Source organism: Athene cunicularia, assembly GCF_003259725.1.
Source record: "Athene cunicularia isolate RWA chromosome 4 unlocalized genomic scaffold, athCun1 chr4_part2, whole genome shotgun sequence".
NCBI lineage: Eukaryota > Metazoa > Chordata > Aves > Strigiformes > Strigidae > Athene > Athene cunicularia.
Genome location: NW_020799099.1, coordinates 15315584 through 15330727, shown reverse-complemented (window position 1 = coordinate 15330727; position 15144 = coordinate 15315584). Strand labels below are relative to the sequence as shown.

Genomic DNA, 15144 nt, shown 5'->3' with positions numbered 1-15144 from the left:
AATGACCAGGGTGACTGCATGTGCAGAGAGAGAAGCGGTAGAGAAAGGCCTCTGAGGAAAAATATTCGAGTCCTCTGTCTTTTACTGAGAAGGCATGAAGTCCATGTTCAAAGTGCCTTCTGGTTCAGCAGTTTCAGCCTCATCGGCAGCGCAGCATCCAGTCAGCGCAAAGCCCCTCTTGAGTGGGCAAAGCCCACTGTGCCGCTCCAACACCCTGACAAGCAATGCCAGCACAGCTCCTGCATCCCTCACCTGAGCAGAGGCTAGCGAGCACGACAGGTTGGGCCAAGCAAAACACATTCAGTTTTGTGATTCATTGCAAGTTATTTGTTTACAGCCTACGGTTTAGTCCCTCTTGCTATGTACTGAATCAGCAAAAAGAATCAGCATCTCCCTGACTTAGATGTTTAGCAATTCTCACAAGACACTGGTGACTTGTTCAAAGACATACCAAACCTGCAGTTGCAAAAGTCTGTTCTTTTGGAGACTGATTTCTTATAAATAAAGCTTTGAGCTTCTCATCCACATTTCTGTAAAACGCTGGATCCATCCTACAGCTGCCACTCCACCCATCCTGCTCCACCCCTGGCAGCTTTTGCCCTAAATAAAACAAGGGTGTTACACGACTACAAACCAGGTGATGGAAGGTGATGTGACTTCAGTCACAACAATACTAATCCTTATTACTTAAATGAGCTTGTGATTCTTTCTTCTTCTGTCTGTGTATTAAAATATTGTGCTGATTTACACCAAACTTCCTGTAGTACACATTTTATTCATGTCTCAGATGTGCTCGTTTGCTTGGATGGCAGGAAGAATAAATCCCACTTCTACTTCCAACTCACTCCTGTTAAATAATACCAATACTGTCGATTAAAAAAACCAATACTGATAATACTACTATCAGTAACACATTAAATGATCCTGTTAAATAATAATTAAAGAAAATGGGTTCACTCACAAAACAGGTAAGTATGAGAGAATGTGGCACCATGTAATTGAAACTTAACCCAACAGCACTGCTACATTTGCATTCACAGAAAGACTGTAAGCTTCAAGTAAGTCTATATTCAAATGATTTGGCTAAATTTGGTGCTCACAGCCTGTGCTAGGCTGACACCTTCCTGAGCAGGCTCAAGAAAATGAGCCTAAAACCTACGGATGACAGGAGGTGTTAATAAGCGAGAGTTTGGGAGCTCCTTGGGACCAAGAAAAAGCTGCTAATGAAAAAGCTGCCTATCTGAATTTAGTGGCTGCAGTTTTCCAATAGAGCAATGGATAAATGTTCTCAAGCAGCTGCTTCTCTTTCTCACCATGGTATACTGAAGCATTTCAAACCATGGAGTGGTTTAAATCATACGGATGGCATATTAAGCAGCCTTCTGGAATACGTCCTGCAGCCAAAATGAAAATGTGAAAGTCCTGGTACGAAACTTAATCACCCTGCAGCTAATATAACTGAAAAGTGACAGAATACAGGCTTGATGTCCTGAGAGATGCTGGCATGGCTTATTCTTGTGGGCTAGTCCATTTTGGATAGTGTGAACGGTCCTGGAAAACCCTCCACATCTGGGGGTCCCCGAACCCAACAGACCAGGGCTCCTTCACACATGGAGACCTCTTTCACTGCTTAGTTGGTTGCCTAGCAAAACCCATGAGCTCTCTGAACAGCCTCATTGGAGGCACAATTTTAGACCAAGAGCTGTAGTTTTTTCTTCACACAAGTCAAAGCTCTGCATAAGACGTTTCAGCAACTTCACATCAGCCTCCTGCAAGAGCAGCTCATCCAGTACTGCTCGAATGCTCCAATCCCCATTGCCTCTTAGTGTGTCTGGAAAAAAAAAATCTCTGCTTCCTCTAAATATTTGACTCTGATGGGTCTGAGGAAGAGGATGACAGACAGGCAGCAAGAAGGTTGGGAAGTGAAAGTCCTGCCAGCAACAGGCACCCACCACAGCTTCCAGGGCTCCCTGAGCTGCAAATGTCTACTGCATAAAGTAAGTCTATACCTAACACTTAAGTTTCTAAACTGTCATTTTCATGGTGACAAAATACAGGGCTCTGCTGTCCTTCCTAAAGCTGTCAGGACTGGACTAAAAAATGGAGGAAAAACATGGAAACAAAAATCTGAAATTCAGGTCATGGCTGTAAGTTGGGTCAACCAGCAACAGTGAAGGCTGCTCCTTTTCTTTCTCTCTCTTCTTCGATGCCAGAGTTGTTTAACAAGACTCTCCTTGGTGAACTTTCTTTCATGATTAACAAATGAAAATAAACCATGCTTCTCTGCATTTAAAAAAAACCCAAAACCTCAGCTGCCTTATGAAACCATTTCCTTTTTTAAGACTGGGAAAAGGCTTTGCTGCTTCTTCTTAAATAGTCTTACTTTTCAGCCTTGTTTAATTTGGGAGGGAGAGCAGGAACAAGTGAGTGTCTTAGGTGATTGAGAATTTCTGCATTCATACTAAATGATAAACACTAACAAAATAACCGAGAAACAGTCTCTAGCATGCAGGCTGGGGCAAATCTATCACAACAAACACAGTGGGTTGCCTGTCTCACAAGATCTGAAGGACTATCTTACACATATTTATTATTAAATGTAATAAATAATATTAATAATTTAATTAAATAATTACTACTGAATTTTAAAAATAAAATATCTCAATGCCTTATATATGCTCTCACAACTCTTCCCTGCTACACATCTATTAAAAAAACCTGGCAGATTGAGTTCGGTCTCATGGAAGGGGAAGGTGAGGAAGGTATATAATCTCTCCACTTTTCTTGGCACCAGAAGAAATCTACATATGCCAAGTACCACTAAGCATAGGCAGGAAGATGACTCCCAACCATTAGGACATTCAGACTCTGGGATACTCCGCTTTCCAAGTGCAAAAAGATTTGCCTGCTTCAAAGATGGGGCTTGGCAAGTTTGGGGAAAAAAAATTAGGGGCTGCATGACCCTGCAGGTCCCTTATCAAATAAAACTGGGCTTGGGCACTCCTGCCTGTACCCCATCACTTCTAGGGTGACTGTACTGAAAGTGGTCACTGGGAACACAGACCCAGGAGAAGAAAGGCTTAATGGTGCTTGGTATCAGTGCGTATGATGCACAGAGGTGGCAGGGAAGTCTCATCTCTACCATTCCACAGAGTAGAGAAAGCGTGCAAACCTGGCACCTTTAACTTGAAAAAGCTTCTCCCTTGCTTTCTGGAACTTGCAGTGCCAACGCAAACCCCCTCAGGCTGCAAGGCTGGGACTTGTTGAGCAACATGAACAAAGTGAAACTCCGACTGCACAGCATGACAGCCATCCTCTGCACAGGCACCTTCCTACAAACTGCATCCTGAGGAGAGCTGCAGAGTTATCAGCAAAGAAGAGAAATTCAGAGAAGGAAAGAAGGAAAGTAAAAGTAAGTTTGCAAGCATTAAGGGACAGAGAGATTCTCTGTCTTTGTACAGCCATATATAGTGACTGTCAACCCAGCCCAGTCGCTATATCCTCTTCTGCATCCCTTCTGCACCTCTGTAGCCCCAGCAACAAAGGCTGATCTGTCCCCAGGGGCTCCTGAAATCCTGGGCTGTCTAAACAACTGGAGCTGAGAGGAAGCCTGGGACATGTATTATTACTCTGGAGCCAGAGATGGGCTGGAGCTGCTGCAGCTGCTCTGGCAGCAGGGGCAGCGGGGATCCCAAAGCGGTCCCTGGCAAGGTACCAAGCCTGCCTCCGGCACAGCACTCCTACAAACCCAGGGGCTTTGGCTGCACGGATAAGCCCTGGTAGCTCAACCCAAAACAAATAAATTAAAATTAACATTCCTTTGGGGCTGACTCATAGCAGAAGTGTAGCCTTTTTACTGGCCTGCGCTTCCCTTCCCCCATGTGCTCATCTCCCTCCCCGGCAGAAGGACGAAGCACTGCAGTTTACCCGAGATCAGGGTCCCACACAGCCCCACGCCACGCCTGGCTCTGCTCAGCACTCCGCATCCCTGCAGCTACACAAACAGCTTAAAGGGCTCCGGTTCTGAAAGCAACTCAGAGCAAAATGTTTAAACGCCTCACTCGGAAAACCTCACCAAGCTGTGCCCATGCATGGACTCCTTTCTTTTAATTTATTTCCCTGAAATGCTTTGCTGCATCAGTGCACTGATTTGGCTGACAACAGTATGTTTCTGAGAACTAAACAGTAAGCTATTTAGTTCATATCTAGTAAATATGTCACTTGCAATAAGAGCACATTTTTGTTTGACTTGGTTTGGATCAGTGACATTTGCTGCGCATCGCCACAGAATAAGAAGGTAGACTTCAGGGTTTCATCCTACACTGTGTGTGCAGAAAGGAGAGAGAAAGGGAGCCTGTCTCTTAGAGATAACAGTATTAATCTGAGCTGGAAGTCTTGGTAACTAAAAGTTTTTACCAGCTGATGCTGACAAGTCTTTGGTAGTCTCAACAGACCTCCTAAAGGACAGCACTGCACTGATGGTGGCAGGCCTGAAGGGGAATTAACTGAGTCACTCTCTCAGTCCAGGTCAGGTCAGCCCAGGTCACAGCTGAGGTGGTGCAGAGAAACCTGCACTGATCAACCCAGAAGGGAAGACAACAGTGATGCCGAGCTGGTGTTTGCTCCCAGTTGTAAATTCATACACAGAAGAACACCACTGTGCTTTTCCACACAATTCTCTGGCTGTGACCATACATATATCAAGAAAAAATAGCAGTAGCATAGGTTACTGCAACTTATTGGGCAGGGAGGGGAGGGAACAACCCTAGCTTAGGACATAAGCTGGGCAGAAAGCATCTATTTCTACAGCTGCTAAGTACAGCTCAGCAACTCCAAGTCAAACATAAATGCTGCAGGCAAAGCTGCTCTACTGCCTGTCAAATAACAAACATATTTAGATCCTGTCCTCTTGATCTGCACAGGCCCAGTGGGAAATAACTGAGCGAGGAGGCCAAACACTGCCAAAATATGTGGTGAAACTGCATGGAAGCTAGGAGAGATTGCATCTCTCTCTTACTGTCAGAGAAGTGCTTAGGTCTGGTCCAGAGCTCAGGGGCATTAATGGAAAACTCCCTACCATTTCAAAGCACTCTGGACAAGTTGCATACTAGTTGGCGGATATTGTTTTTGTCATTTGCCATCCCTAACCCAGACAGCAAAACTCAACAGCTTTAATAATCTTATTTTGTCTCTTACTTCCCCAAGTGCCTCATCCAGGTTTTTTTTTTTTGTTTGTTTGTTTGGTGGTTTGTTTGGTTTTGTTTATTAAGCAACCTTTCTTACAGGACAGAACAGCTTTCAGTGATCTCTCCTTCTGTGTGACCTCTTCACGGGCAGAGGTGTGTTGAACATCTGTTCCACTTCCCTGGGCTTTCCTGTGGTACCTCTGAAGTGTTCAAAACTGTTCTTTGCTGACTTAGTGGGCAAGACTGCCACTCCCTACATAGGTGTGTTGACCTTATCTATATTGCTTACTGAGTGAAAAAGAAACATTTGAAAAAGCTATTGCTCATCTAAAAAATTCACATGGCCCAGCTTCTAAGGGTGAGTTAAACAAAGGTAACAGAAGAGGGGAACTACACATCTGACCATGTTCCTGCTTTGGTGAACTGCAGGAGTCAACTCAAGCCGTTTACAACCTTTGGATTCTTACAATAGCTGTTAGCTGAGAGTAAAAAGGAGATAGGTATCACTGCAGGCTTGCCTTCCTGTTTCCTGGAGATCAGGCTTGGGTGACTTTCACTCACCGCATGCAGGTGGTGTCACCCCTGGTCCCCCTATGGCTTAGCTTCTTAAGACAAGCTGAGAATACCTCAGGCTGCTGAGGAACGTGTCACATAAAATGAGAGCAAGGTGCTCTCTACTAAAGAACCCCCCCCAGTTGTCTCTTTCTATTAAGTTTTGGCCTGTCCAACACAGCTGAGCCCACTACAGTTTATTTCAATGGCATTCGTGGCAGTACTACAAGACTGTATTTGCACTGGTGCCAGGTTGCCTGCATTGAGGAACTCCATCATAGTTACTCCAGTGCACGTTTGTATTGAGTATGTCTGAAGAACAGAAATAAAACCAGAACTTACTAGGAACAAAAGTAACTGAGCTTCATCTTTGATTTACAACAGCTCTTTGCATACAGTGTGTATTTTACATATATAAGTACCACCTCATCAACTTTACTGTAGGTTACTTGAAGTATCTTGGTTTAGTTGCCCAGATGTAAAACAAATATATAATGGTATTTTCAATGTCTGCATTGTCGTCTTAAACTTTGGAGACACCATCTCCTGCAATGTTTCTGAAACACAGCTGTGTTTCCTAGAACCTGTTAACACCACAAAGATAATAGATAATAAAGCCATGAGGGAAAACTCTTTTTCCCTAACTTCTCATACCTGTGCAGAATGCCACAGCATTATGAAACACATAAAGACATGTTAATGGGGCTAGATTTACAGTCATAACTAGCAGTTACTTTTACTGTATACTCATATACAGTACTTTTCCTAACAGTGGACTGTTTGTAAATACAGCTGACTTCAGGTCATAATTACTATAAAAACTGGTTCATCTACCTTAAATACCCATGTAACGTTGCTATTGCTCGCACCCCTTAATGGTTTTACTTCTCCCTGGAAAAAGACGCTCCCATTTTACAGACAGGAGACTCTTAGTAAAAATAGAGCTGGCCATATTCCTGTCTTTGCTCGAGTCCCTTCTGGGGAGGAATGCTGTCCATTGGCAAGAATTAGCAAAAACAGATCTATGACTTCTTCCCTTTTCTCTCTCTTACTCCACTCACTCTCCCTAGGAGAGAGAAGCATATCTTAGACTGTAGAGCAATTAATTCCTCATAGGGTCTAGAATTATAAATACAGTGCTCTTGGATGATCCTTAGGAAAGAATTCTCTCTTTGAACAATCCAGCCAACTCTCAATCTGTGACATAGGGAACATCTTAATGGTTTGGAAATCCTTGAAACTTGTCTACAAACCACTTTAGCCTACACCTATTCATGGGTCTCACATGGAACTGCTCACCCATCTTCCTGCACACACATGGAGAACAGCCTGTTTCACTGGCCCCACTGAACACCTCTTGGACCATAACTGACCACACGATAAAGGTGTCTTTGTTTTTCATTCTTAAAGGCAGCATGTACCTCCAAGTGTGTGTCTCCACTGTGTCTGTGGAGCACATGCAGGTTCAAGAAGACATGGGAAATGAACGATGACAGCAATGGAAAATAACAGTCCTCGCGGCAGCAGTGGGACCAGACCTGACCTGACCTGCTATACTGGGTACAGGAATGATGTGGTGGACAAATTTATACAATCTCAGCAAAGTGGAGTCATTGCGGTGTTGGGCTGGTAGACTAGTGCTCAGGAAACTACAGTGGCTTCCTCATACACTTCCCTGAGACCTTGAGCAAAGAAAATTTGACCATGTCCTTCATCACAGTCAGACGCCAAATTCCCATGAAAATCACTTGAATAGATACCTATCTGTGATATAACTGATACCTGGGCTCTGGTCAGATCTCCTCAGTATACCCAGGTCTCATTTCTACATATCCAAACTGATCTCGATACTGGGTTGAGTTTTTTATCTAAGTCAATGACAACCCTCTTGCTCCTCAGCCTTTCTTATCTTGCAGATCTTTTCAGTGTCTGAGGGAAGAAATAAGGCACAAAATATTGCCCAAGACCCTTCTTCTACTCAAACACACTTCTGATTATTCATTTCATTAATTGATTGCATTAGGGAACTGCAGCGTCAAGCACATCACATTTAGGACATATCTGCATTCTCCTTTTTAATACCTCTTCATGATTTGCAATGTATTTCTCTCATTTAGAGGCAGAATAACATTTCCTAATGCAGACTGAATTTATTCAGAAGCACAGAAGTCAGTTGCCTTTACTACTGACAGATGCACTTCAATGTAATTAGTTTCATGACTATTAATGAAATAACTCATTTGAACTTTTGCCACTAAAATGTTAATGAGTAAGACCGGATAGCGGTTTGGTAATGAGATATAGATACTTTTACAGTTTGTTAGTTCAGATCTGGCCCATGTCTACCATGACCAAAGGTCATTACTACCTGAAAACTATTTGATAATCTGTGTGAGATGAGTTGGTAGCATTAAGCCTGTGCTTAGCAAGAAACAGCCTTACAATTTTGTCCTCAACAGAAAAGCAAAGCAGAGAAAGGTCACTACAGTGTGCTACTTTTACACAGCTGCAGTCCAAAAATTTCTGTGGTTACAAATGTTCACCCAGCACCTTTCACCAACAATGAATTCAATGAAGGCAGAAAAGAAATAATTTGAGCTGAAAAAGCTTGTGGATTTTTTGTGTGAGATACAATTAGCTTCTCTGACTCATGGCTGCAGATTGTTTGCTTTTAGCACACTTCTAAAGAGAACTGAAAAAATAAATAAATACTAAACCCATAAAAGATCATACTTGGTGTTTCTAAGTTTTAGCCAGTCACTCACTAGGTTCAGAAAAGCATTTCAGAGGTGAATCATGTTATTCCTGGTGTATTGTTCCCTAACGCCACTCCAGCAAACCAAAAGGTTACACATGACCTTCAATAGTGGTCCACACATGCTGCATCCAGTCTTTGAAAAAATCATCCTCTTCTTTCTGGGTAGTGACATAATTCAGCCCATACATAAACACGTCCCCAAATTAATAAATTTACCCTGACAGCACACCAGTGCAAGTCTTAAAAATTATTGCTACTTCTTCACAGACAGTAAAATGTGACATGCAACAAAATTATTTGCTCAAGGACTTAGCAGAACTAGGACCAATTAAGTTTTCATGGGGAACATCAGAAAGGGTAGGCACAACATAATTAGTCAAACAGAAATTCAAACACTGCACTCAAGCTGGCAACTCTTCTCTTATGACAGCACATGGGCTTGACCGAGGTTACGTGTCTCACTAACAGGATGATACCTCCAGCACCATATTCCTTCACATTGCCATCTATCTCCTGCCTTTACACCGAGTCACAACATGGCCATGTAACAAATCCTGAACAAGCCCACTCCTGAAGCACTGATTTTGAGACAAGCAGTCAATATATGCAATAAATACAATTCCCTTACCTTAGCATTTCCCTTCTTTAGTCTCCTAAGAACATAGTTTTATCTAGACTAGATTATCTTCTGCAATAGATCACTAGTGAGAGATCTCACAAACCCTCACCATTCTTCTCAGACATGGAAAATGAAATTAAAACTGCTCAGTGGTACCCAGGCCTGTGTGGATTTGACACAATGATGGGAGCACTCTTCCAAATGTAGTTACGAGCTACTATCTTCAAATGCCCATGTATGCAGATATAGGATAAATGAAGTGCTTGTAGGGGGCTGGTATTCCATGAAATTATTAAAATAATAATCAAGACTTAGGTTTCAGATTTGCACTCTTTTTTTTTTTTTGAATGTCACATCATATAAGACAGTAATTCTAGCTTGTTCTTTGCTTTTTAAAAAAGGTTACTCATCTAACTGGGCAGCCTGTCATATATGTATGTATACATACAAACATATATATGTATGTGTGTGTATATATATATTCAAGGTCTTTTCCAACCTAGATGATTCTGTGATATAACTGAGCATCAGCAGTTGACAATACATGAAACAGTCAAGCAGAACTTATTAAGTAGTGTTTTCTTAGATTTCACAGGGGACAGTGACCGTACATACCTGCAGTTTTCTGATGCCAATAGTCTAGTTTTTAGAGTGGAACTGCTTAGTACCTTTTGCAAACCAGACTCTCATGACTACAAACCTACTGAGGAGGTATTATAACCATTAGTCACTTTGGAAACCTTGAGACAGCAGTAGATAGGCAAGGTTGAGCATCTCACTTCATGTATGAGTCAAAGGGAAACTTTCACATTACATCCTGTAGCCTTAACTCCATAGTTACTGGCCCACTCAGGAGCAGTCTTTTTCCTCTATTTTCAGTTTTCACACAAGTATGTGCAGCAGAGTAATGAATGTCACACATAAGATCCAAACAAACAATTCATTAAGTAGTTAAGAACCCTTCAAACCCCACATCAACATAAACAAACGTGGTTGTGTGTGCATCCCTCAGTAACAACCCAACTGCTTCATGGTTTCACTTGATTTCCAGTTGGGCTACGGGTCACTCCTGTGGTCTTTGAGTAAATCTCTGATTGCCCCTAGTCTAGGACAGCCTCTCTCAGTAGAACCCCGGACGCTAAAAAAGACTCAATCAGATTGGATGGCAGCTTTTGAAACGTAATGATACTTCAAGACAAAGGTGGGAGAAGGATTACCTTCATGAAGGAAAACTCAACCCATCCGAATTCAGAGACTCAGCAGGAAAAAAGTGCACTTTAAATAGCTCTGCTTGAATACTATGCTTTGATTCTCTAGAATGGGGGCATTTCATTTTGTATTTGTTTTTCTTCAAACAACAAGCTATGGCACTGTTTTCCTACTGACAGATCTTTTTACTGTTTGCAGTGATAGTCTCCCTTTTTTTTTTTTTTTTTTTTTTTTTTTTTTAGAATTTGAGATTCTTGTAAAGTGGGATCTTCTGCATTTCATAGTGACGTTCCTGAAATAACTCTGAAGAAATAATGAGCCTCCCCTTACTTTACAGGTTCTCTAATACAATGTAAGCAGCTTTACAAGGCTTAGCTAGTCTCTGCTGACCTAACGGCATATTTTACTCCTACAATAAACTAAACTAAGCAGCCTGTTTCCACAACAATTGACTAATTAACATAGCGATTTTGTCAGTTTCTTCTTAAAAAAAAATTCTGGTTTTTCAAAAATCAGACATATCGAACAACAGTGGACGAGATTACTAGAAAGAGAGACAGAGAGCACAGATAATATCTCAATATGCAAATCAGTGCTGTGCTCAGGTTTGTTGTCTGGGGTTCTTTTTTTAATTTCCAGCAATTTAGGGTCGTTTTTTTTTCTTTGCCTCTGATTCATTTTCTCAAGTGCAGACACTGTGTTCAAATCCCTGCTGGCTGCTGTGTTTGACTGCTCGCCAACCAGCACTACGGTGTTTATATGGGATCTGTCTGCTACTGAGTCACTGCGTCCCTGCAGAGAGCATGAGGTCACTTGCTGCTAGATCAGAGCAGCAGCAGGGACGGCCCGGAGCTGAGCCCGACTGTGGACACGTCTTCTACATAAAAGGCAGGCTCCCCTACTCTGCCTGCCAGAAACTTCCCTGCCTTTGCTGCAGAAGAGGCCAATAACAGGCTTTTCATTAACAGACATATTTAGGGAAGATGGGCTTGCGGAATTTACTATCTGGACAATCTACGTATCTTGCACTGTGTACTGTATACACACACTGTATGTATACTGATACTGGGAAGTACTGGGAAGAGAGGGCATTTAATTGGGGAAAAAAAAAATAATCCAAACTTGTTTCTCAGACTCAGCTCATCACTCCTGTGATGGCAGACAGCATTCAGACATGAAACCTCCAGCCTACTTCTTTTGTGTTTGCCCACAACGGAAATCAGCAAAGATGCCTTTAAATTGCTATCATTAAACTTCAGAACTGGTGCCTTATGGAAAAAAAAATAGGCAGCACTCAATTCAGTTCAAGCTCTCAGGCAGAAAATTGCATGTTGATGCAAACTTACTTCACAAGGGTTTAATCATTTTCTTTTCAAGGATTTAGTTCGATCTTATCTGAAAATTTGGTTTCTGAAGCCCAAGTGGCAGCTCTAAGGAGCAGTATTTGATCAAAAACACGTCATCCTTTGACTTTACCCACAGCCACCATTTTTTGCTTTCAGAAAATAACAGTTTGCTATCCATAATCAAAGCTCAATGGCCACAGTACTTTTTGATTCTCCATTTTCAGAGCTTCACCTTCTGGCTGACTGATATGGGCAAAGGTATAAGTAAATGAACATGAGTTTTTCCAGTGAGAAATGCAAGGCAGTGGTACCGTAAGTATTGCTACATCCATAGTATGCAATAAAACTATGTAGGTAACAGATAAAACATACACTTAAGTTGATCCCGTGAACAACAGTGAGCAAGAGCCAAGAAAAGGATACAGCTTGTCTCCAGCAGTTGTTTATGTGGCAATGAGCCTGATCTCCCAGAGATACCACCATCAATGCTGATAACACATGAAATGCCGAGAATTAAAAACTGTATATGGCAGTTAGATTAATACATTTTTTTTTAACCTTGTTTCAGTCAAGAAATTCCAGAAACTCAACATTAAAGGCTTCTAGGTTGGGAGTTATAAGAATACGTGCTTTTTCTAAAGATGTGACCATCTCAAGAATTGTCAGGGAACACTTCTGAAAAGGGCAAAATCTCCCAAGGTGCCAAAACATTTCACAGTGTGCTCACTATGTACCTTTCCATGTATTTACTGATTGGTGCTGATTAGAGTGATCAAGACAACACTTTGAGTTCAAAATCAGTTATTTATTCACAGATTAAAGGTCAGAAGGGACCACCATCTAACACAACTTTCTGAATACCTCAAGTCCTCACATTTAATCTAGGAACTCCTACACTGAATTCAAGAAGCTAGGTTTGGCTAAGGCATACATTCCAGGAGGACATCTGCTCCTGAGATGAAGAAACCCAGTGATACAGATGCAGCAATTCCCTTACTAATTTGCCTCAATGCATAATCAGACTTATTACTAGTCACAATTGCTGTGCACAGGACTTGGAACTCTCAGGCACAGACCCTTGTCAGCCTCCCTTTTCTGAGCTCTTTAGTGCTCAGTATTTTCTGTCCTTTCTCGTGCTAACATGCCAATTTTGGATGAAATCACCAGATAAATGCTTATTTTTTTCCTCAGAGGGCATCTTTAGTGGCCCTTGAATCATCTGCAAGCTCTTTCACAACTTCTCCCATCTTCCCAATAACACTGTCAATGCTGGAAGTATGTGTAATATTTTTTTCAATACCCAAAATAATCTTTCATCTTTCTTCCATGTTTGCCTCTTTGGACATCGATTCAAGCATGTTCTGCGGAAGGAAAAACCTGACTTGCCTAAAATTTTAACAGCTGCAGCATGGGCATATCCACTGAAAAAGCTGTTTGAAATCAAGGGACCTCCAAGCACTCCTGTATGTACCTTTAAAGTCCACAAACACTATCAGTGTGTGCTTGTTTTCTCTACAAGGCACTTTACCAAAGATTAGAAACATCAAGAAAAGCTGGGATTTCTTCCTTCTTGGGTATAAAAAACAAATACCAAAGCACTCACCAGCTCAGCAACACAAGACAAACTGAAAAACAGTTAAGCTACCCACAAATGTTTGACAGTAGGTCAGTCTCAGCCTTTGAGAAGAAATATCAAAAAAGAAAAACTTAGGATGGTAACAACTAAAAGCACAGCCTAAGACTTTAACCACTCCCTCATCAGAAGTAAGCACCAAGGCCCAGAAGAGCTCCAAGCAAACTGCAGCCAAGCATCTGCTTAACACATCTTCTATGCATCCTTCTCCAGGTAAGATGGCTGAAGAATCAAAGGAAGGGCTGTGCAAACAACTCACTACACAATTTTTGAGGTTAAATTTCAATTGCATAAAAATAAAGGCCTTTGGCTTTATCATTACAAAACCAATGTTATCTTTGTCCTCTTGCATGTTTGAAGTGCTCTTCATTGTGCAAGCGAACACATCATCTGGCTGCGCAAGTTCCAGCAAGGTGACATTTATTCAACAAACATATGTAAGAAATAAACTTCCATAACATTAAATGCATAAATACAATTACTTTCCTTCAATTATTCTAGGCTGCAATTTAAATACCATCCCTCCGATACAACTATGTAAAAAGATGAATTCTGCACTGTGCACATAGATCTGAAAGGCATCCTTTTCTCTAACTGTGGATATATTACCAATCTAATCTCATATTTCATGTTGGATGATCATAAAATGATTTTTAATGAAGATTTATGGAGCAGAAGCAAAGTGGCACTTCACAGAGAAACTTCTAAGCCCAACCACAATATCTTCACACATGTATCTTTGTAATACTGAGAAGAATGACCTTGCCAGAGTGCATGTTTAACCAGCCAAACAAAAAGAAAAACTGATTTTGAGTTAGAACATGGTATTTGTTCTTTCTGTGGCTTACAAATGCATTTTCCGGCAATAATACCCTTACTGTGTTATTTCACTGTTTCTCCATAAAAATTGCCTTTCAGAAGTTTATATGTATGCATCCATCCTTCCATCCAGTCACAGCTACATATGATGAATAATCCAGCGAGTAGTAAAAAAACTGTAGGTTTTAATTGCAGACTTACAGGGGTACTCAAAAAACCATTGCCTGTGTCTTGCTCTGAACTAGCACTACACAGTTCTGGAAAGATCTTAGTTCTCTTGGGCAATTCCAAAGCTTTCTGGCTCATGTATATGCAGCCGAATTCCTCTATCAGATGTCTTAGAGCTAATGCATCTGTGAGGCCAAATGAAAGTATGATACAATTTGAAGATCTTCACCAGTGATAAAACTTACCAAGCAGCTGCCAAAAGAAAGCTGAGATTGATGTTCACCTGATGCTCTGCTTTGGTTACTGCTATTAATTACAAACGAATTCCCTCAACTTTCAAGGATTTATTGATATCTTGATGTCCTAGTTTCATTTAACTGGCACTTACCAAACTTTCAAAGGACTTGGCTGCCTCAGGTGGTCTTTTCTTCTTCCAATTTGGAGCTACATCATTACTAGTGTGACACGGCAACCAACAGGGAGCCCCGAGGCAAGTAGAGCAGCTCATCTCACAGAGCTCAGAGGATCAGACACAAAACATCCTGTGCGATCAAAGAGGTGGGGCGGGCAGCTTGGTTTCTCCAGCCATGCCATATGACTACCTGTAGCCATCACAAGCTGTAATCATGCCAATCCTTCTCTGGGAATGCCCGCAAGGAGGACGGTGCTGAGCCCGTTCCACCCCGCCTCCCTCCTGCAGCTGGCAAGATGGGCACAATCTCTCTGCAACTCCTCTTGCGTAACTGAGGACTGAATCCAGCCCTCAGTATTTTTAGATAGCAAACTGAGCTAAAATACCTTTCATTACACTAGGCCGGTTGCCTGAATCAGTTCCAAGCAGGTGTCTGGGGGGG

General features: G+C 41.7%; 1 protein-coding gene across 1 annotated transcript in view; it reads right to left on the bottom strand.

Annotated features, from left to right (window-relative positions):
- The window catches only part of ELOVL6 (ELOVL fatty acid elongase 6), a 58542-nt gene extending 43844 nt beyond the window's left edge, over positions 1–14698 (bottom strand). The window contains exon 1 of the mRNA XM_026847923.1: positions 14679–14698. The gene's annotated coding sequence lies outside the window, so the exon portion shown is untranslated. The remainder of the gene's footprint in view (positions 1–14678) is intronic.
- Between the last annotated feature and the right edge of the window lie 446 nt (positions 14699–15144).